This window comes from Danio rerio, chromosome 23 (genome assembly GCF_049306965.1).
Source record: "Danio rerio strain Tuebingen ecotype United States chromosome 23, GRCz12tu, whole genome shotgun sequence".
NCBI classification, from domain to species: Eukaryota; Metazoa; Chordata; class Actinopteri; order Cypriniformes; family Danionidae; genus Danio; species Danio rerio.
Window position 1 is genome coordinate 4,996,698 of NC_133198.1, and position 16,397 is coordinate 5,013,094.

At 39.4% G+C, this 16,397-nt stretch overlaps 2 protein-coding genes across 3 annotated transcripts in view; one reads left to right on the forward strand and one right to left on the reverse strand.

Annotated features, from left to right (window-relative positions):
* ngfa (nerve growth factor a (beta polypeptide)) overlaps positions 1–11,770 on the reverse strand; it is a 46,291-nt gene extending 34,521 nt beyond the window's left edge. Inside the window, exons 1-2 of one of the 2 annotated variants that reach the window (NM_131064.3) lie at positions 11,544–11,770; positions 12–133 (exon numbers count right to left, since the gene is read on the reverse strand). The gene's annotated coding sequence lies outside the window, so the exon portion shown is untranslated. The remainder of the gene's footprint in view (positions 1–11; positions 134–11,543) is intronic. The other variant, XM_005161919.6, reaches the window with a different exon arrangement.
* Positions 1–16,397, forward strand: part of zgc:113278 — an 852,580-nt gene that overhangs the window by 771,128 nt on the left and 65,055 nt on the right. The window lies entirely within an intron of this gene.

Genomic DNA, 16,397 nt, shown 5'->3' on the forward strand with positions numbered 1-16,397 from the left:
GAAGTGCTTACCCAATTCATTGTTCTTGACGATCAACCGCTTTCAGTTGTTGATAATGCGGGATTTCGCCGCCTTCTCAATGTTTTGTAGCCGAAGTACGAGATTCCCATTGGTATCAGTGCAACCCTATTTCCTACAGTCCAAAGACATGCAACATAGGGGAATGGGATAAACATTTATTAGCTGTAGTATGTGAGTGTGTGAATGAGAAAGTGTGTGGATGTTTCCCAGCACTGGGGGTTCACAATTAGGTTACTCTCAGTGCTGGGTTGCTGAAAGATGCTATAAGGCAGGGGTCTCAAACTCACGGAACGCAGGCCATTTGCGGCCCTCAGTGCAATATTTTGTGGCCCGCGCCGACCGCTGTACACTGACGGAATCAGCGGAGCGGGGAGAGAGAGCGCTTCCCGGTCCGTTGATTCTATCCGTACACAGCGGTCACTGGCATTCCCCGCCCGCCGTGTAAACAAAGGGGCGGGAATGCCGGTGACGTCACCACGCACCCCGCCCCTTTGTTAGACGCTGTGACGGGCGGGAAATGTTAGGAGGGAACTCGCGCCGGCCAGAACCAAGGTAAGCTGTTCCCGCCCCTGCCTGCCATTTAGCTACCTATCTGCAGCCTGCCACCTACCTAGCTACAGCCTGCATCTTATATATATTATAGGTAGATACAGACTGGTACAGACTGATGTGACTGGAGTGGGGTGGGGGTGTTTATTTATACATATATACGCCTTTTTTTAGGTGAGGGAATGGAAGTTTTGAGTGTGTGAGAAGTGGGTGAGAAGTTATTCTCCACCTTGAACTTCAATAAGTCAAAGTACAGGTCTAGACTTAATGATGATCATCTTCAAGCCATACTGAGGGTCTCAACTGCTTCCGCTGTAAAGCCAAATGTGGTTCAGATTTGTGAGAAGAAGCGCTGTCAAGTCTCTGGTAGCAAGGAGTTGGCAAAAGATGCCAGAAGAACTGTTCATAATCTTCACTCAATGTTCTATTAATGTTCAGGACACTTCATGTTCAGAAGAAATAATTAAAACTGTTAATAATGACATTTGAGGACTTTTTTTTTTGTGTGAAATCCCTTATGCGGCCCAGCCTCACCCAGACTTTGCCTCCTGCGGCCCCCAGGTAAATTGAGTTTGAGACCCCTGCTATAAGGGGATGTGCAAATATACATTTATGCTGTTTTAATGAGGAGGTATTCCAGCTAGTGAAAGCTAGTAAGCCGTTGGTTAGCGTGACTAAAACCTTTTATTCAGGTCTTAACAAACCCAAAGCGAATCATTACATCATCTGCTTGCAAGATCTAACATTAAAAATCTCTTTAAACTTTGCGTAGGTGAAAGCATGTGCAGGAGAAAGACTTGTTGCTGGTGGGTGTTTATGATGGCAAGAAACGATACTGAAGCCAGAGCCATTCATGAGCAGCTGAGAGTGCAAACACCATGACTCAGGCCAGAAGCTTCATGCAGTCTCCACTGACTAGATATGCTCTTTATAGGTGTGTGGTATTTCCTCTCAGGCCACACACGATGGAAATGTGAGAGCTTTCATACTGAAGATCTCAAACACTCCAAGGCTGTAAATATAATGTGGAAATTACTTTAAGAGAAGTTACCAGGTCTTACATATACACTTGAAGGCAAAATGATTAGCACTCATTTGCAATTTTAATTGTTTTTCAAATTTTCCCCAAGTGATGTTTACCAGAACAGATTTTTTACAGTTTTCCTATATTATTATTTATTCACTTTCTTGTCGGCTTAGTTCCTTTATTAATCCGGGGTTGCCACAGCGGAATGAACCGCCAACTTATCCAGCAAGTTTTTACGCAGCGGATAACCTTCCAGCCGTAACCCATCTCTGGGAAACAATATTATTATTATTATTATTATTATTATTATTATTATTATTATTATTATTATTATTATTATTATTATTATTTGGGCGAGGCAGTGGTGCAGTAGGTAGTGCTGTCGCCTCACAGCAAGAAGGTCGCTAGGTCGCTGGTTCGAACCTCGGCTCAGTTGGCATTTCTGTGTATGGTGTGTTATCAGTCTCTGACAAGGTTCAGCTGGTGAGTGTAATCAAGCTAGATGAGTGAGCAGGCGTGAGTGTCTGGGAGAAGTGCATGTATGCATATGTAGTCCAGAAGAAGGCGGAAGTGTAGTCCTAGTGTTCGTGTGAGAACCAGCGATCAGTTGGCGTTTCTGTGTGGAGTTTGCATGTTCTCCCTACCTTCGCGTGGGTTTCCTCCGGGTGCTCTGGTTTCCCCCACAGTCCAAAGACATGCGGTACAGGTGAATTGGGTAGGCTAAATTGTCCGTACTGTATGAGTATGTGTGTGTGAATGTGTGTGTGTGGATGTTTCTCAGAGATGGGTTGCAGCTGGAAGGGCATCCGCTGTGTAAAAACTTGCTGGATAAGTTGGCGGTTCATTCTGCTGTGGCGACCCCGGATTAATAAAAGGACTAAGCTGACAAGAAAATGATTCTATTTTGATATCAAAATTAAATGATGAATGAATACCTGCTGTACAAAGGCGACACAGCATTTTTTTTACATCGGTTTACATTTGTTTATCAATAAAATAAATAAAACTAAACTTTTTTTTGGAAATATGCATTTATTTAAATACTTACTAATCCTTCATAGGATATTTTTATGCATAATTGGAACTTTATAATAGGAAGAGGTTATCGTGATTATTTGGATATTGTGGATATTGTGGGATTTTTTAACCTCATAGTAATTGATTGAATATAAAATATTATTTCTCCGTTTAAAATTAATAAGCAAGAGACAATCAATCACCTGAAAATATGCATTTACATTCACACACTGTAGATGTTGACATAACCATCCTTGGGCATGTTATGCAACTCTCAATGCACACACTGAAAACAAGCCACACATTAAGCTGCATGATAACAGGCCATATTCTCACAGCTGTCTGAATCATTTGTCAATCTTAAACATGAAATTACATGTCTATTCACCCACCTGTAGTAGCAAAAGACAAAGTAGTAACACAAAGTCGTGGGGGAAAGTGGTTGCGGCGAGTTTAAAGCCTTATATTCGGCATATGTTTTAAAGACAACGTCATGTAGAGACAAGCTCTGCAAAACATGTCATCAGAAATGAAAACAGAAGTACAGTGGGTGTGGTGCAGGTGAAGGCATCGTGCTCCGCCGTCAAGCTGAAAGTAAGGCATGTGACATCTGTTGAACAAACTTCTCCCAATTGTTATTTTAGAGGCGATTGTAGACCTTTAGTTCTTAGTCATTTGTGTACTTAAAGCGAATACCTCAGCTTTTAAGGTCTGGCTGAAACATATTTGTGCACAGATGTAATTTAAATTTTGAGCAAAACTGGAATATCCCATAAAACATTTGTAAAAAGGATGCTTTTCCATCCAGAGAGTCTTGCACACTCTTGCATTCACACACATACACTACAGCTAACTGACCCTTCGCTAAGCCACACCCAAAAATCGCCACCCACCAATCGTGGCTTAGCAACTGTAGCTACGCGCGGGGGCTCTGTCAAGCTTTCGAGCGAGTGCATATGGATTGTGCAAATCGGATCAGAATATTTTCCTTTTCAAAACCTAAAACCCAAAAGGAGAAATGCCAGCTTGGATCAAGCTGTGTGAGGGGCGCTAAAGGAGCGGAGCTAAGTTGGTTTTGTTTTGATATTCCTGACACATTCAGTGAAAGACACACTGCAATAACTCACACATCTCTTACTCTAAACAGATCTAAACTGGGTCCCAGTTTATATTAAGTGGCTTTAACTAATATGTACTTACACAGGAACTAATAGTTTGGTACAATGTACTTATAGTGTAAATTACTATCAAGAGGGGAATTATTGACTAAACAACCTCCTGCACCACTAGCCTACATTACTGAGATGAGAAAACACAGACAGCTGTGAAAATGTCTCCAGTTCAAATTAATTCAGAATCTCACTGCTGCACAAACTGCTACAGACTTCTCCAAAAGACTGCAGTTATTGAAACAAAGTTACTTGCGATCCGACCAGAACTGCCAGATCACACAGGACCACTTCATCGTGGACCCTGACAGCATACAGCCGGTGAATCCTCTACTCCAGCTACTGTTTTGAGCTCAGAAAAACAGAATGAAACGGTTGAAAATGAGCATGATAACTGAAGGCATAACCAGGTTCATTCATTCATTCATCTTCTGCCGCTTTTGCGGGGCCGGGTCGCGGGGGCAGCAGTCTTAGGAGAGAACCCCAGACTTCCCTATCCCCAGACACTTCCTCCAGCTCCCGAGGATCCCGAGGCGTTCCCAGGCCAGCCGAGAGACATAGTCCCTCCAACGTGTCCTGGGTCTTCCCTGAGGCTGCCTCCCGGTGGGACATGCCTGGAACACCTCCCTAGGTAGGCGTCCAGGAGGCATCCGAAACAGATGCCCGAGCCACCTCAGCTGACTTCTCTCGATGTGAAGGAGCAGCGACTCTACTCCGAGCTCCTCCGGGTGTCAGAGCTCCTCACCCTATCCATAAGAGTGCGCCCTGCCACCCTTCGAAGGAAACTCATTTCGGCCGCTTGTATCCGAGATCTTGTCCTTTCAGTCATGATCCAAAGCTCATGACCATAGGTGAGAGTAGGAATGTAGATTGACCGGTAAATCGAGAGCTTTGCCTTTCGGCTCAGCTCCTTATTCACCACAATGGACCGGTACGTCGACCACATTACTGCTGCCACTCCACCAATCCACCTGTCAATCTCACGTTCCATCCTTCCCTCACTCGTGAACAAAACCCCGAGATACTTAAACTCCTCCACCTGGGGTAAGGACTTTCCTCCTACCTGGAGATGGCAAACCACCTTTTTCCAGTGGAGCACCACGGCCTCGGACTTGGAGGTGCTGATTCTCATCCCAGCCGCGTCACACTCGACAGCAAACCGCCAGAGTGCATGCTGAAGGTCCATGTCTGATGAAGCCAACAGAACAACATCATCTGCGAATAACAGAGATGAAATTCTGTGTTCCCCAAACCGGACCCCCTCCAGCCCAAGGCCGCGCCTTGAAATTCTGTCCATAAAAATTATGAATAGAATTGGTGACAAGGGGCAGCCCTGCCGGAGTCCAACATGCACTGGAAACAAGTCTGACTTATTGCCGGCAACCACCACCTGCAGGGGGAGCCGTAAGGGGCCGGTGCATTGTGGAATGGGTTGTGGTCGAAGGTTAGGACCACAACAACCCGATCTTGGCATAACCAGGTGTGTGACTAAAAGGTACCCGTGGGGTCAGATTACAAAGATCATATGCTAATGCATTACCGTCCCCTACCCCAAATACAGCTCGGACTCAAGTACAGTTTCAGAACAGATATGAAGCTTTGAGTAATATGGGCGAAGAATCCCCAAATGCAGTCAGACAGAGATCTCATGCCTCAGCAGCTAATTAAGCATTCAACAGGGGCCATGACCAACCAGACAATGGCAATTCAATAATCAGGAATTTAGGAGCATGGCTACAGTGACATATAGCTTCACTCATGCTACCGTTTCTGATGAAAACAAAGAACTTTAGAACATATTAAAAAAGCACAAGACTGCAAAACAGATCATCATCCATGTGGGGAAGAATGATATTCGGAAGGAGCAGTCAGAACTGCTCAAGAGGGATTTCTGTGAGCTCTTGGAAACAGTTGGAAGATTAAACATTCAGCCATTCATCAGTAAAAAAAAGATAATAAAAAAAATATATATATATATTTAGGGACATACTGTAAAACCATAATAAATTAGAGTCTGCATTCAAGCAACGATGCAACTGAAAACCTCATTAAAGTAATATTTTAATACATATGTAGGAGATAAATATGGCATAAAAGTGTGTCTTGGCATAAAAAAAAAAATTGTCTGCTTCTTATTTGATTATTAGTGAGACTAATGTTGCCAGTTAATGAACCTGAAACACACATGAGTCCAATCAATGGTGTAATAGCGGTGTTATCATTGCAGCTTGTGCAGTCACTCTCCACAAGCTGCACCAGATGAGCCTATCGGCAACTCTAAGAGTGCTATCACAGTACACTGGAAAAAAAATTATGTCTGCAAGACTGTTGCAAACAATTTATATCTGTTGAATTTAAACAAATAAATGAAAATTAGAAATGTTCAACTTAGTTCCTTCGTTTAAATTCAGCTCAAGTAAATGATTTACAACCACTTAATATAAAAAAAAAGTAAATCCAAGGAATCGTCCTTGAGTCATTTTTTTGAGTGTACATTGGAAATAATGTGACAGTGATATGCTGTCGATGCTGTTTCAATTAAGATAAAATGTTTAACTTCAAGACAGATTTCAATCGGTCTGCACAGCGCTGCATGAAGTGCACTTAATGATTTTGAAAGAATAATAATAACTGAATGAGTTGCTAAATAAATAATTTGAATGAATGAGTCAGTGAATTGAGACAGGGAATTGTTGCAACCTAAACACAATATTTTTTTAATAGATGTTGGAAACCTGTAATCATTGACTAAAATAGTATATATTTATTATTATTATTATTATTTTATGGTTACAGGTTTACAACATTCTTCACAACTCATAAAGGTTTGGAGCACCTTGAAATTGAATTTTTTTTGAGCTTTTAAAACTTTAAGTGTACATTAAATGTGTTATTTTTTACGTTTGTAGTTATATTTCAAGCAGAATTGTGTAAAAACATTTAATGCATGTTTGCTGTTTTGTGCTCATGCATTAGTCAGTGTAGCGCCTTAGTCCCTTTATTAATCCAGGGTCGCCACAGCAGAATGAACCGCCAACTTATCCAGCACATTTTTATGCAGCAGATGCCCTTCCAGCCGCAACCCATCTCCTCCCACTCACACACACACACTCTTACACTACGGACAATTTAGCCTACCCTTCACCTGTACCACATGTCTTTGGACTGTGAGGGAAACCGGAGCACCCGGAGGAAACCCACGCGAATGCAGGGAGAACTTGCAAACTCCACACAGAAACTGAGCCGAGGGTTCGAACCAGCGACCCAGCGACCTTCTTGCTGTGAGCAAGCTACCTACTGCGCCACTGCGTTAATAGGCATCATATCTAATGAATAATGTGGACATCACAATTCACACCATGTCACTTAATACAATACACTTCACATTCTGAAATGCTTCATCCTTGTTGTGTTCAAACTGGAAGTCTGACATAGCTGAAAAAGGAGGAAAATGTTCTGCTTAATGAAAAAACAATATATGAGTGTTTTAAATAATAAAATGGGGGAAATAAATGTAAAAAAGGTAGAAGTTGTCTTTTAAAGCTGTCATTTAATTTTTACAATACCATTTCATAAACAATAAACTTTTACTCAACTACATTTTTTTCAGCCTGTGTGATTTGCAGAAGTGGGAAGAGTATCCAAAATCTAAACTCAAGTAAAGTATTTGCAGAAATTTTGACTCAAGTAAAAGTAAAAGTAACAATCTTAAAATTTACTCGAGTAAAAGTAAAAAAGTATCTGATGAAAAAAATTATTCAAGTAAATAGTTAATAGGTACTTTTCATTATATATATATATATATATATATATATACCAGCACACACAGGTGACGAAATATGAAGTATCTTGAGCAATATCTAGTCAAATATTATGTAATGTCATCATGGCATAAATCAGTTATTAGAAATGAGATATTAAAACTATAGAAATGTGTTGATAAAATATTTCTGCTAAAGCAATTGCATGTTAAAAATAATGTTTAAATGTTATATTTTTAATGGGTAATTGACTAATGTGTGCAGGGCTAATCAGTTATTCCATTAAACAGCAGTTTCTTTAGTTATCCCATTAGTTATAACCATTAATAAGGTCTCAAAATATGGATAATATATATAATATATGGATAAAATATGAATAATATAGCGAAGTATAGGTAATGATTTTTCTCTAATAATTTACTTGAGTAAAAGTACACATATTTAAATATACTCAAAAAGTACACGTTACCCAATAATTTTACTCAAGTTAATGTAACAAAGTTAATGTAAGACTTTACTACCCACCTCCTGTAATGTGAAAAAATATGTGATAAATAAAATAAATAAAACAAAAACAGCTGATGTCTTCTTGAAAATAAATACAACACAGCAACAAAGCTGCGGGTCTTTTCAATTGTGCTTTAATCAACCACTTAAAAAATTTGTGGCTTTACAAAGAATTGTATGATATATTTGGAACTGATGAACAATATTCTGTAAATATCACGACAGAAATCGAATAAGGGTTTTAAACGGCATGGACTTTATCTAACATAACATATTTATTTCCCCTGGTGAAATGATAGGTTAAATGATTCTCTCCAAGAAATAAGAATTCTGCCACTGCACTTATGCTTAAACTTTTAATACTATTCTTTCTCAACTTATACCTTTACCAACATTTATGCTTATCAAGCATTTTTTTTTCTATTAGTACTTCTTTACAGACAATGATGGATTCCAGCTTTGTACCTCATTTTAGTAATTTCATCAATGTCTAACTCTCACTTCCCTGCTCAAATGTTTTCTGAGGCCCCGTTTACACTCGTGCGTTTTAGTTTGAAAACGGCATTCAAAAACGATCCGCGTCCACACTAGAGTTTCACCTAGCGTTTCTGAGCATATCTCCATCCACACTACGCCACCAAAAACGTATATCACATGACCATTCGTGCATTCTGGGCATGCGCGTTCTAGCGAATATATGCCGCTGCTGTAGTAAAAAAGGCAGCGTTTAACAGCACAATGGCGCCTGAAACAGACACTAGTGTAAACAACGCTCCCATTTCTGTGTCCATGTTGTTGTTTACGGTGAAGGCTGATCTGTTGTCTTCCATGTGTTATAGTCATGTGATAGGGGCTCGACGAATAAGGGAAGGATACTAAAAAACGTATGCGTTTTCAAACTAAAACGCATTAGTGTAAACGTGGCCTGAATCACCATGGGAACAATTTTCAGGCTCTCGTGTGGTCATAGAGGGCAATAAATGTTGGACCCTGTCAAAGGTCTTTTTTCTTTGCACAAACAAACAGAGCATGTCCTAAACAGAAGTAGTCATAAGGACACATTCTTGATAGCGCACACAGGAGCACTATCAAACTCTGACACCCATCAGAAAAAAAACAAACAAACATATATTAGATAATTCCAGTCAGGGGCAGGGTAAAATCAAACAGGACTCTAAAGTGCATGTTTGTGTTGGGTTTCCAGGTTGGACAGCTATCTGTCTATTTGTGTGCAAACATGGAATGTTTGGTGGGTAAACTAGATCCACTTCATCTTTTTTTAGGGGGGCCAGATGGTCAGTGTGCTCTTATTATATAGTTAATGGGATATTTTATATATACACGGCTATCATCAACACTAAGGTATAGGCTCCAGTCATCAGCCTGGGTAACTTAAACACCCAGGGGAGTTGCTGGCAGTGTCCCACCTGCCTCATTAGAAGACCTCATTACCTCTCATTACCACAGAACGCTACGTGAGCACAGATCTACAGAGAGAAACCTTTAATTCAGGCTCAATGGGAAACCTGACCCTGCTCATGAATAATAATAGCCAACATCATTGTTTGGAAAGAAAATAGCACTGTCCATCTGCCTCAGGACAAGAGAGCATCTGGGAATTTGAATGGCTTCACTCACTCAGTGTCAAGCAAACTTTGGGTTTTATCCAAATTGGCTTCAAGAGGGCGATCAACCTGAGTTTGGACTGATACACCTAGGGCAAGTGTACGTATCGCATTCTTGTTGAATTTTATGACATACAGTTGAAGTCAAAAATATTAGCCCCCTTTGAATTTCGTTCTTCTTTTTAAAATATTTCCCAAATGATGTTTAACAGAGCAAGGAAATTTTCACAGCATGTCTGATAACATTTTTTCTTTTGGAAAAAGTCTTATTTGTTTTACTCCGGCTAAAATAAAAGCAGTTTTTAATTTTTTAAAAGCCATTTTGGGACAAAATTATTAGCTTCTGTAAGCTATATTTTTTCTCGATAATCGACAGAACAAATAATCAATATATAATAACTTGCCTAAATACCCTAACCTGCCTAGTTACCCTAATTAACCTAGTTAAGCCTTTAAATGTCACTTTAAGCTGTATAGAAGTGTCTTAAAAAATATCTAGTAAAATACTATTTACTGTCATCATGGCAAAGATAAAATAAATCAGTTATTAGAAATGAGTTATTAAAACTATTATGTTTAGAAATGTGTTGGGAACAATCTTCTCTCCGTTAAACAGAAATTGGGGAAAAATAAACAAGCGGTTTAATAAATCAAGGGGGCTAATAATTCTGACTTCAACTGTATATCATGCAGAACATAATAGAAGTTTTAATATTTCTGTGCAGGTTTCAACCTAGACTTTATTTGTCGCAGATGTTGAACTTGTTCTGAATGTTTTTTCAGTTCCTTATGTATTTAAAGAGACACATCGTTTTGGTAGATTCCAACTTATCTGATACATTACATCACTCTACCAAATATGTATAAATATTCTGCTGGGGAAGCATCTGTGTTGACTTATCCCTGCTGTTCATGCATTCATACTTGTGATCCTGAAAATGACTGACATGCTAACCACAGCTGCTGTCCAGAAGGAAAAAAAAAATGTAACATGTACTGTCTTAGAGAGGAATGAGGCTACAATGGCAAGAACCTCTGGTTGTGTAACATGAGTGGCTTGACAGATAGATAGAAAGAGAAAGGGGGTACTGAGAGAAAGGTTTGACGTTTTGGTGGTCTCTACCTTAGAAAATAATACTTCTCCAATTCTCCGAATCACCAAGCAGACCCAATAAAGTAGATCATCTTTTCGTGCTTCAACTGCATGTCTTCTCAAACCATTACACAGTCAAGTTATAGAGGTAAAGTTGGTTTTATATTCACACATTCGTTCATTTAGAGGTCTCTATATTGTTTACCATGTTACTTTGAATGTTGGATTGGAGTTAGCATGCAAGTGTGACTTGAAAACAACATTACCACTGTTTATTTAATCGTGAACAATGTTGTACTTTGATAGTCATTGGCTGCTAATATGATTTCACTGTTTAGAGTTTGCAAATAATACTTTTATGAAATTATATTATCAAGGGGAAAGTCTGAATGTGCGAATATAAAACCAACTTTACCTCTATACTCAAGTTTCCACATCTTATTATTATCCAACCCACATAAGTTGGTTGGAATTCATTCAGAAACAGCAGTTTCTTTTCTTCTCTTTCCCTTTTTTTAGTTTCATCCTCAAGCTTTTTAAAGTTGATGAAGTGAGCCATACTTTTGCTGTTCCTCTACCCTTTAGATACCATCTAGTGTATCACTCAAGTAATTTCTTTACAGTGCATGCACGTATTTTCTTGTCAACAGCCCCTTGAGTCTTCCTGTCATATGATATGGGCTTATTTAGGATTAAAAAAATTGGTTGTTGACAGTTTGCAAGAGCATTCCATGAAACTCATAGTTCCAAACATCAGCACCCAGTGCTGCTTACCTCACAGCTGCTCCCTTCTGAAGTTGTCAGATGTCAAAACCCCAAGTTGGTTGCATTCCAGGTGGCAAACTCTCCACAGGATTATCCCCAAAACCTTGTGCTTTTCAATGTGGCAAAATGTGAGTATCCAGGTCCTATACCATCCACTCCAGCCTTTCTCCCACTCTCTCTAAAGGGAGATTGATTGTTCTGAAAGTTGGAGTCCCACAGCTCTCCTGACCTCCACTGCAGGAGCCAACAGGTCCTAGTGCCTCCCCTTTCCCTTTCTTTGCCCCTCCTTCTCTCATCGTGTCTATAGGCTGCGGAATCCATTGCGTAGTGTTGAGAGTAACAGGAAAGTGGAGCTTTGTTTAGGCCCCATTCACAAGATGATTCACTGTCATTTCCCTACTCTTGTTAGTCATCTTTAGAATTACTTACCTCAACAGTTGTCGTGAACTGTTTTCTTGAGTCATTCAATCACAATCCATTTTGCTCTGGAAATGCAAATTGCCTCGGGTATTTGCATAACTACCGCTGGTTGTGTGGCAGATGCCAAAATGAGAAACAGAATGGAGTGACAGAAATGATGTTTCTTTTTTTAGTACAGCGGCTAAAACCACAAAGGGGAAGTAAATCCAGCAGATGGAATCACTTTGATAGGGGCTCCAGCTATAGTTCAGACGCCTTGAGCTGAATTTAATTTCAAGAAGAATTACGCTCACAGGAAGTGCAGTAGACCGATTCTACTAAGTGAGTATGACAAGAGGAGTTTTCCCACAGCAAACAAAAACCTGGCATTAATAACTTTGAATGGGACATTCCCACACAAAAAATGTACATATCTTGAAATAAAATTTCATCCAGAGGTTCTTTTGTTTTATTCATTTCCCTTTTGGGTGTTGCACTTAAGAGCACATATAGTGCCATTTGATACCAACACACCCAGCTTTGAACTGGGCCAGTCTGCTCATATATCAAAACAGAGGGGTCTCACCTTTTTATCTTTTATTTTTGACCAAAAAAAAAAAAAAAAAATATATATATATATATATCTCAAATCTCAAATCTGATTGGCTGATAGCCGTGCGATATTCTGCAATATCAGAACTCCTACAACCTCTTTACCCTTTGTGCATTACTCCGCCCACATACAGCCAGCAATAAGCAGACACTACAGATCTAAAGTTTAAAAGATGCACGCTCAACTGTTTAACTGTCAGCTTATGATTTGAATCCGGAAGAAAGTAGTTCCTCATACAAAAGGATTTTTGAGACTCTCCATGTTTGATTTTGTTTTTATATACACAATTATGCCATCAAACTGTTGTATAAATGCAATATCACACTCGTAGCAGTGCGATATGGCTGTATATCGGCACTGGTGGGGGCACTAAGGCACTCAGCCTGCGGCCTCGTGCCAACGCTCGCCTCCCACCAGTGCTGATATACAGTCATATCGCACTGGTACTCGTGTGATATTGCTCATATATATATATATATATATATATATATATATATATATATATATATATATATATATTTTTTTTTTGTCTTTCCTTTAACTGCAGTTAAACCAGTCAAACATTAAAGGGGTGGTCCACTGCAATATAATAATTTAAATTTTAGTTCAGGGGTCACCAATCTCGGTCCTGGAGGGCCGGAGTCCCTGCAGGGTTTAGCTCCAACTTGCCTCAACACACCTGCCTGGATGTTTTAAGTATACCTAACAAGACCTTGATTAGCTTGTTCAGGTGTGTTTGATTAGGGTTGAAGCTAAAATCTGCAGGACACCGGCCTACCAGGAACAAGTTTGTTGACCACTGCTTCAGTTCTTGTGTAATGTAGCTGTGTGAACATAAACAAAATATCTCTGAATGTAATATGCTCAAAGTGCAATGCAAAGGGAGACATTGGCTTTTACAAAGGTAGCACAGCAAAGCCAGTGGCGTAGCGGACGGGCCCGCACCACGGGGGGGCCCCGCACGATTAGGGGGCCCCATGTCGTCGTGATTTTCAATAATTGAAAATCCGGCAACCGCAATAATCAAACTCTTGGGAACAACTGTGGTCGGAATTAAAGTTCACAGGTCTGTGTTCTCTGAACTCCTCTCAAGTGGTGGACTACTTCATTCTGATTGCTCGCCACCAAACCACGTCATAGCTCATACAATAAAGTTGACTTGATTTCAAATCTCCTCAATGCTTACACAGGAAAAGACGCGCCGCGCTGTTTCCCGCCGCCGCTTCTCATAGAAAATGAATGACTTCTGGCTACTTTGGTGCTCTCGCTGCTTTCGGTTTGTGATCGCTCCTAAGTTTGTGAAGGCTTCTCCGTGTTGTCGCTCCACCCCGCTCCCCTTTCCCGCTCCTTAATTTGTGATCGCTCCTCAGTTTGTGATCCCCATCATCAGGGGGCCCCGTCAGTGATCCCTGCAGGGGGGCCTCCGCATTTTGCGCTACGCCAATAAGCAAAGTCAACAATGAACGAAGTTTGAGGACTACAAAAATACATACAGTAGTCAGACCACAAACGCTTCAAATTACGCGCATACACCCCACACAGCAAAGAGGCATGGCCAGAGGCTCTGTAATTCTATAGCAGACCCAGGTAGAAAAGAATTCTGGCCCATGTTTGGCATAAAGCTGGCACAGCAGGCAGTCGTCCGTCACTGGCATGCAGCTTGTAGGCCAAACATGGCCCAGGTTTGGATGAGGTGGTACCATCTTACAGGCGGCACACAAGACTTGGGCCAGAAATCAAATGTAGTATTTGGCCCAGATGTTTAAATGTATATGTGGGCACGTAAGTTTGACCTATCTTGACCCACTTTTAAAATACATTTAAGTTATTTTTGAGTTAAGACAAAAATTCTATCAATCGCTTCCATAAAAAGCACAGCCATTAAGCGAAATGCTTCATGGGTTTATAAAAAACATTGCAGTGACACACCAACATATCTGGCCCAGTTCAGGCCCAGTTATGGGTTATTAACTTGGCTGAGACTTAGCCCAGATACGGTGCATGTTTGCCTCCTGTATGGAAGCCAGATTTGGTCCAGTCATGTAGCGCAATTCACTGCGGCATGTGGGCCAAGCAAATGCTGATGGTGTGGGCCAGATCTGATGAAATGCAGATTTATGCATTTATCCAACACAACTTGCAATTAAGGTGAATGTATAATTGTTCAAGCATTCACTTGGAATCAAACTCATGACCCTGCTTCACATTTAAATTTACGCTTTCTTTGTGAAGCTCACGTTTTGCTACAGTTGTGCCTGGAGTCTCGAAAATGCTGAAGATCCCATTAAGATCCTATTTTGAAGATCTGATGTTATACTTACACTTGGAAAAAATTAAATATTCAATTAGAGGCTCTAGCAAATTCTCATATGTATGGCAACCCTTATTATCATATTTCTCTGCTTTAAGTGTACTTCCTGGGGAATAATGTGACTGTCTTGTATGTAACTGGAATCTTTTTTCTGTAATCCCTTTGTCCTTTCTTTTTCTGTCAAGAATCTCATGCTTCTTCTATGTTAACTTACCATTGTAAGATAGCACTGCCTTATCCCAGATCGTATCACCCATTACTGTTGTCACTCTATTTATATATGTATTATTATTATTTCATTTATTTATTTATTTATTTATTTATTTATTTATTTATTTATTTATTTATTTATTTATTTATTTATTTATTTATTTATTTATTTATTATTTTATTTTAAAAAGATTTGGCAGCCCTTTTTTAAATTTTATAATTACTTTTCCTTTAATTTTTATTTATTTATTTATTTATTTATTTATTTATTTATTTATTTATATTTTTTAATTATTTTTTTTTATTAATTTATTTATTTTTTATCGTTCTTTAGGCAGTGTATTTAAGGTTTGTTAAAGTGGGTTTTTTATGTATAAAAAATTATAATTTTCTGTATAAATAATGTAATTTGTTCTTGGCATAAAAATAAAGAGAAAAAAAAGATCCTATTTTGCATAGTTGAATGTCTTGAATGAATAAATTGTGATCTTGACTCAAAAGTACTATTTAAAATAAGACCTGAGGGACCATCTTTTGGGGGTGGAATAGAATTTGGGTTTGGACAAACCAATGAAACCAAATGTAAAAAACAGTGCATTAAAGTGACCTCATGGACATGCTCATCAAAACATAAAGGAAGTTCACCTGCAAAGTAGTTTTATTTTACAAAGTTTTTGCATCCACTTAAATGTACAACAGAAGCATATTCTATTTTTGCTGTGATGAAAGTCGTGATTAATGAAAGTGGTTGTACAGGTTTTCCCAAAATTAAGTGGGCGATGCACATACCCTAATTCTTAAGGGTATGCGAACTTGAATGTGGCTTTTTTATTGTTTTCGAATGCAAATTTGACAAGCTGCCAATCATCTTTCAAGCCTGCAGTTCTTCTTTAGTGCTTTATCAAAGCAAGTTGTTGATTGTAGTCAAGTACTGTAACTCCTGCAGGGCCATAAGGTTGAGTCACTCACTGAGGTTTGAGCAGTTTGTAACGTCAATGGGGCGTGGAGGCACAATCCCTGATTCAAAAAGCAAGGAGAGGCCGAAGGTGTTTTCATGTTTATGCTTCCATCTGCTGGCTTTGTGCCCAGAGAGCTGGAGGCAACGAAAGAAAGCTTCTGAGAAATAGAGGAGTCTGTGGTGAAGATCTTTCACACACTATCAGATCTCCTGTAGTTCATTCTTAGTTCTGATATCAGACGCTGGAATCGTGAGTGACTGTGAAAGAAACTCCTCGTGGATGAACATACTTTCAAGCAGATTACACTTTAAACAATATATTTACATATATATATATATATATATATATATATATATATATATATATATATA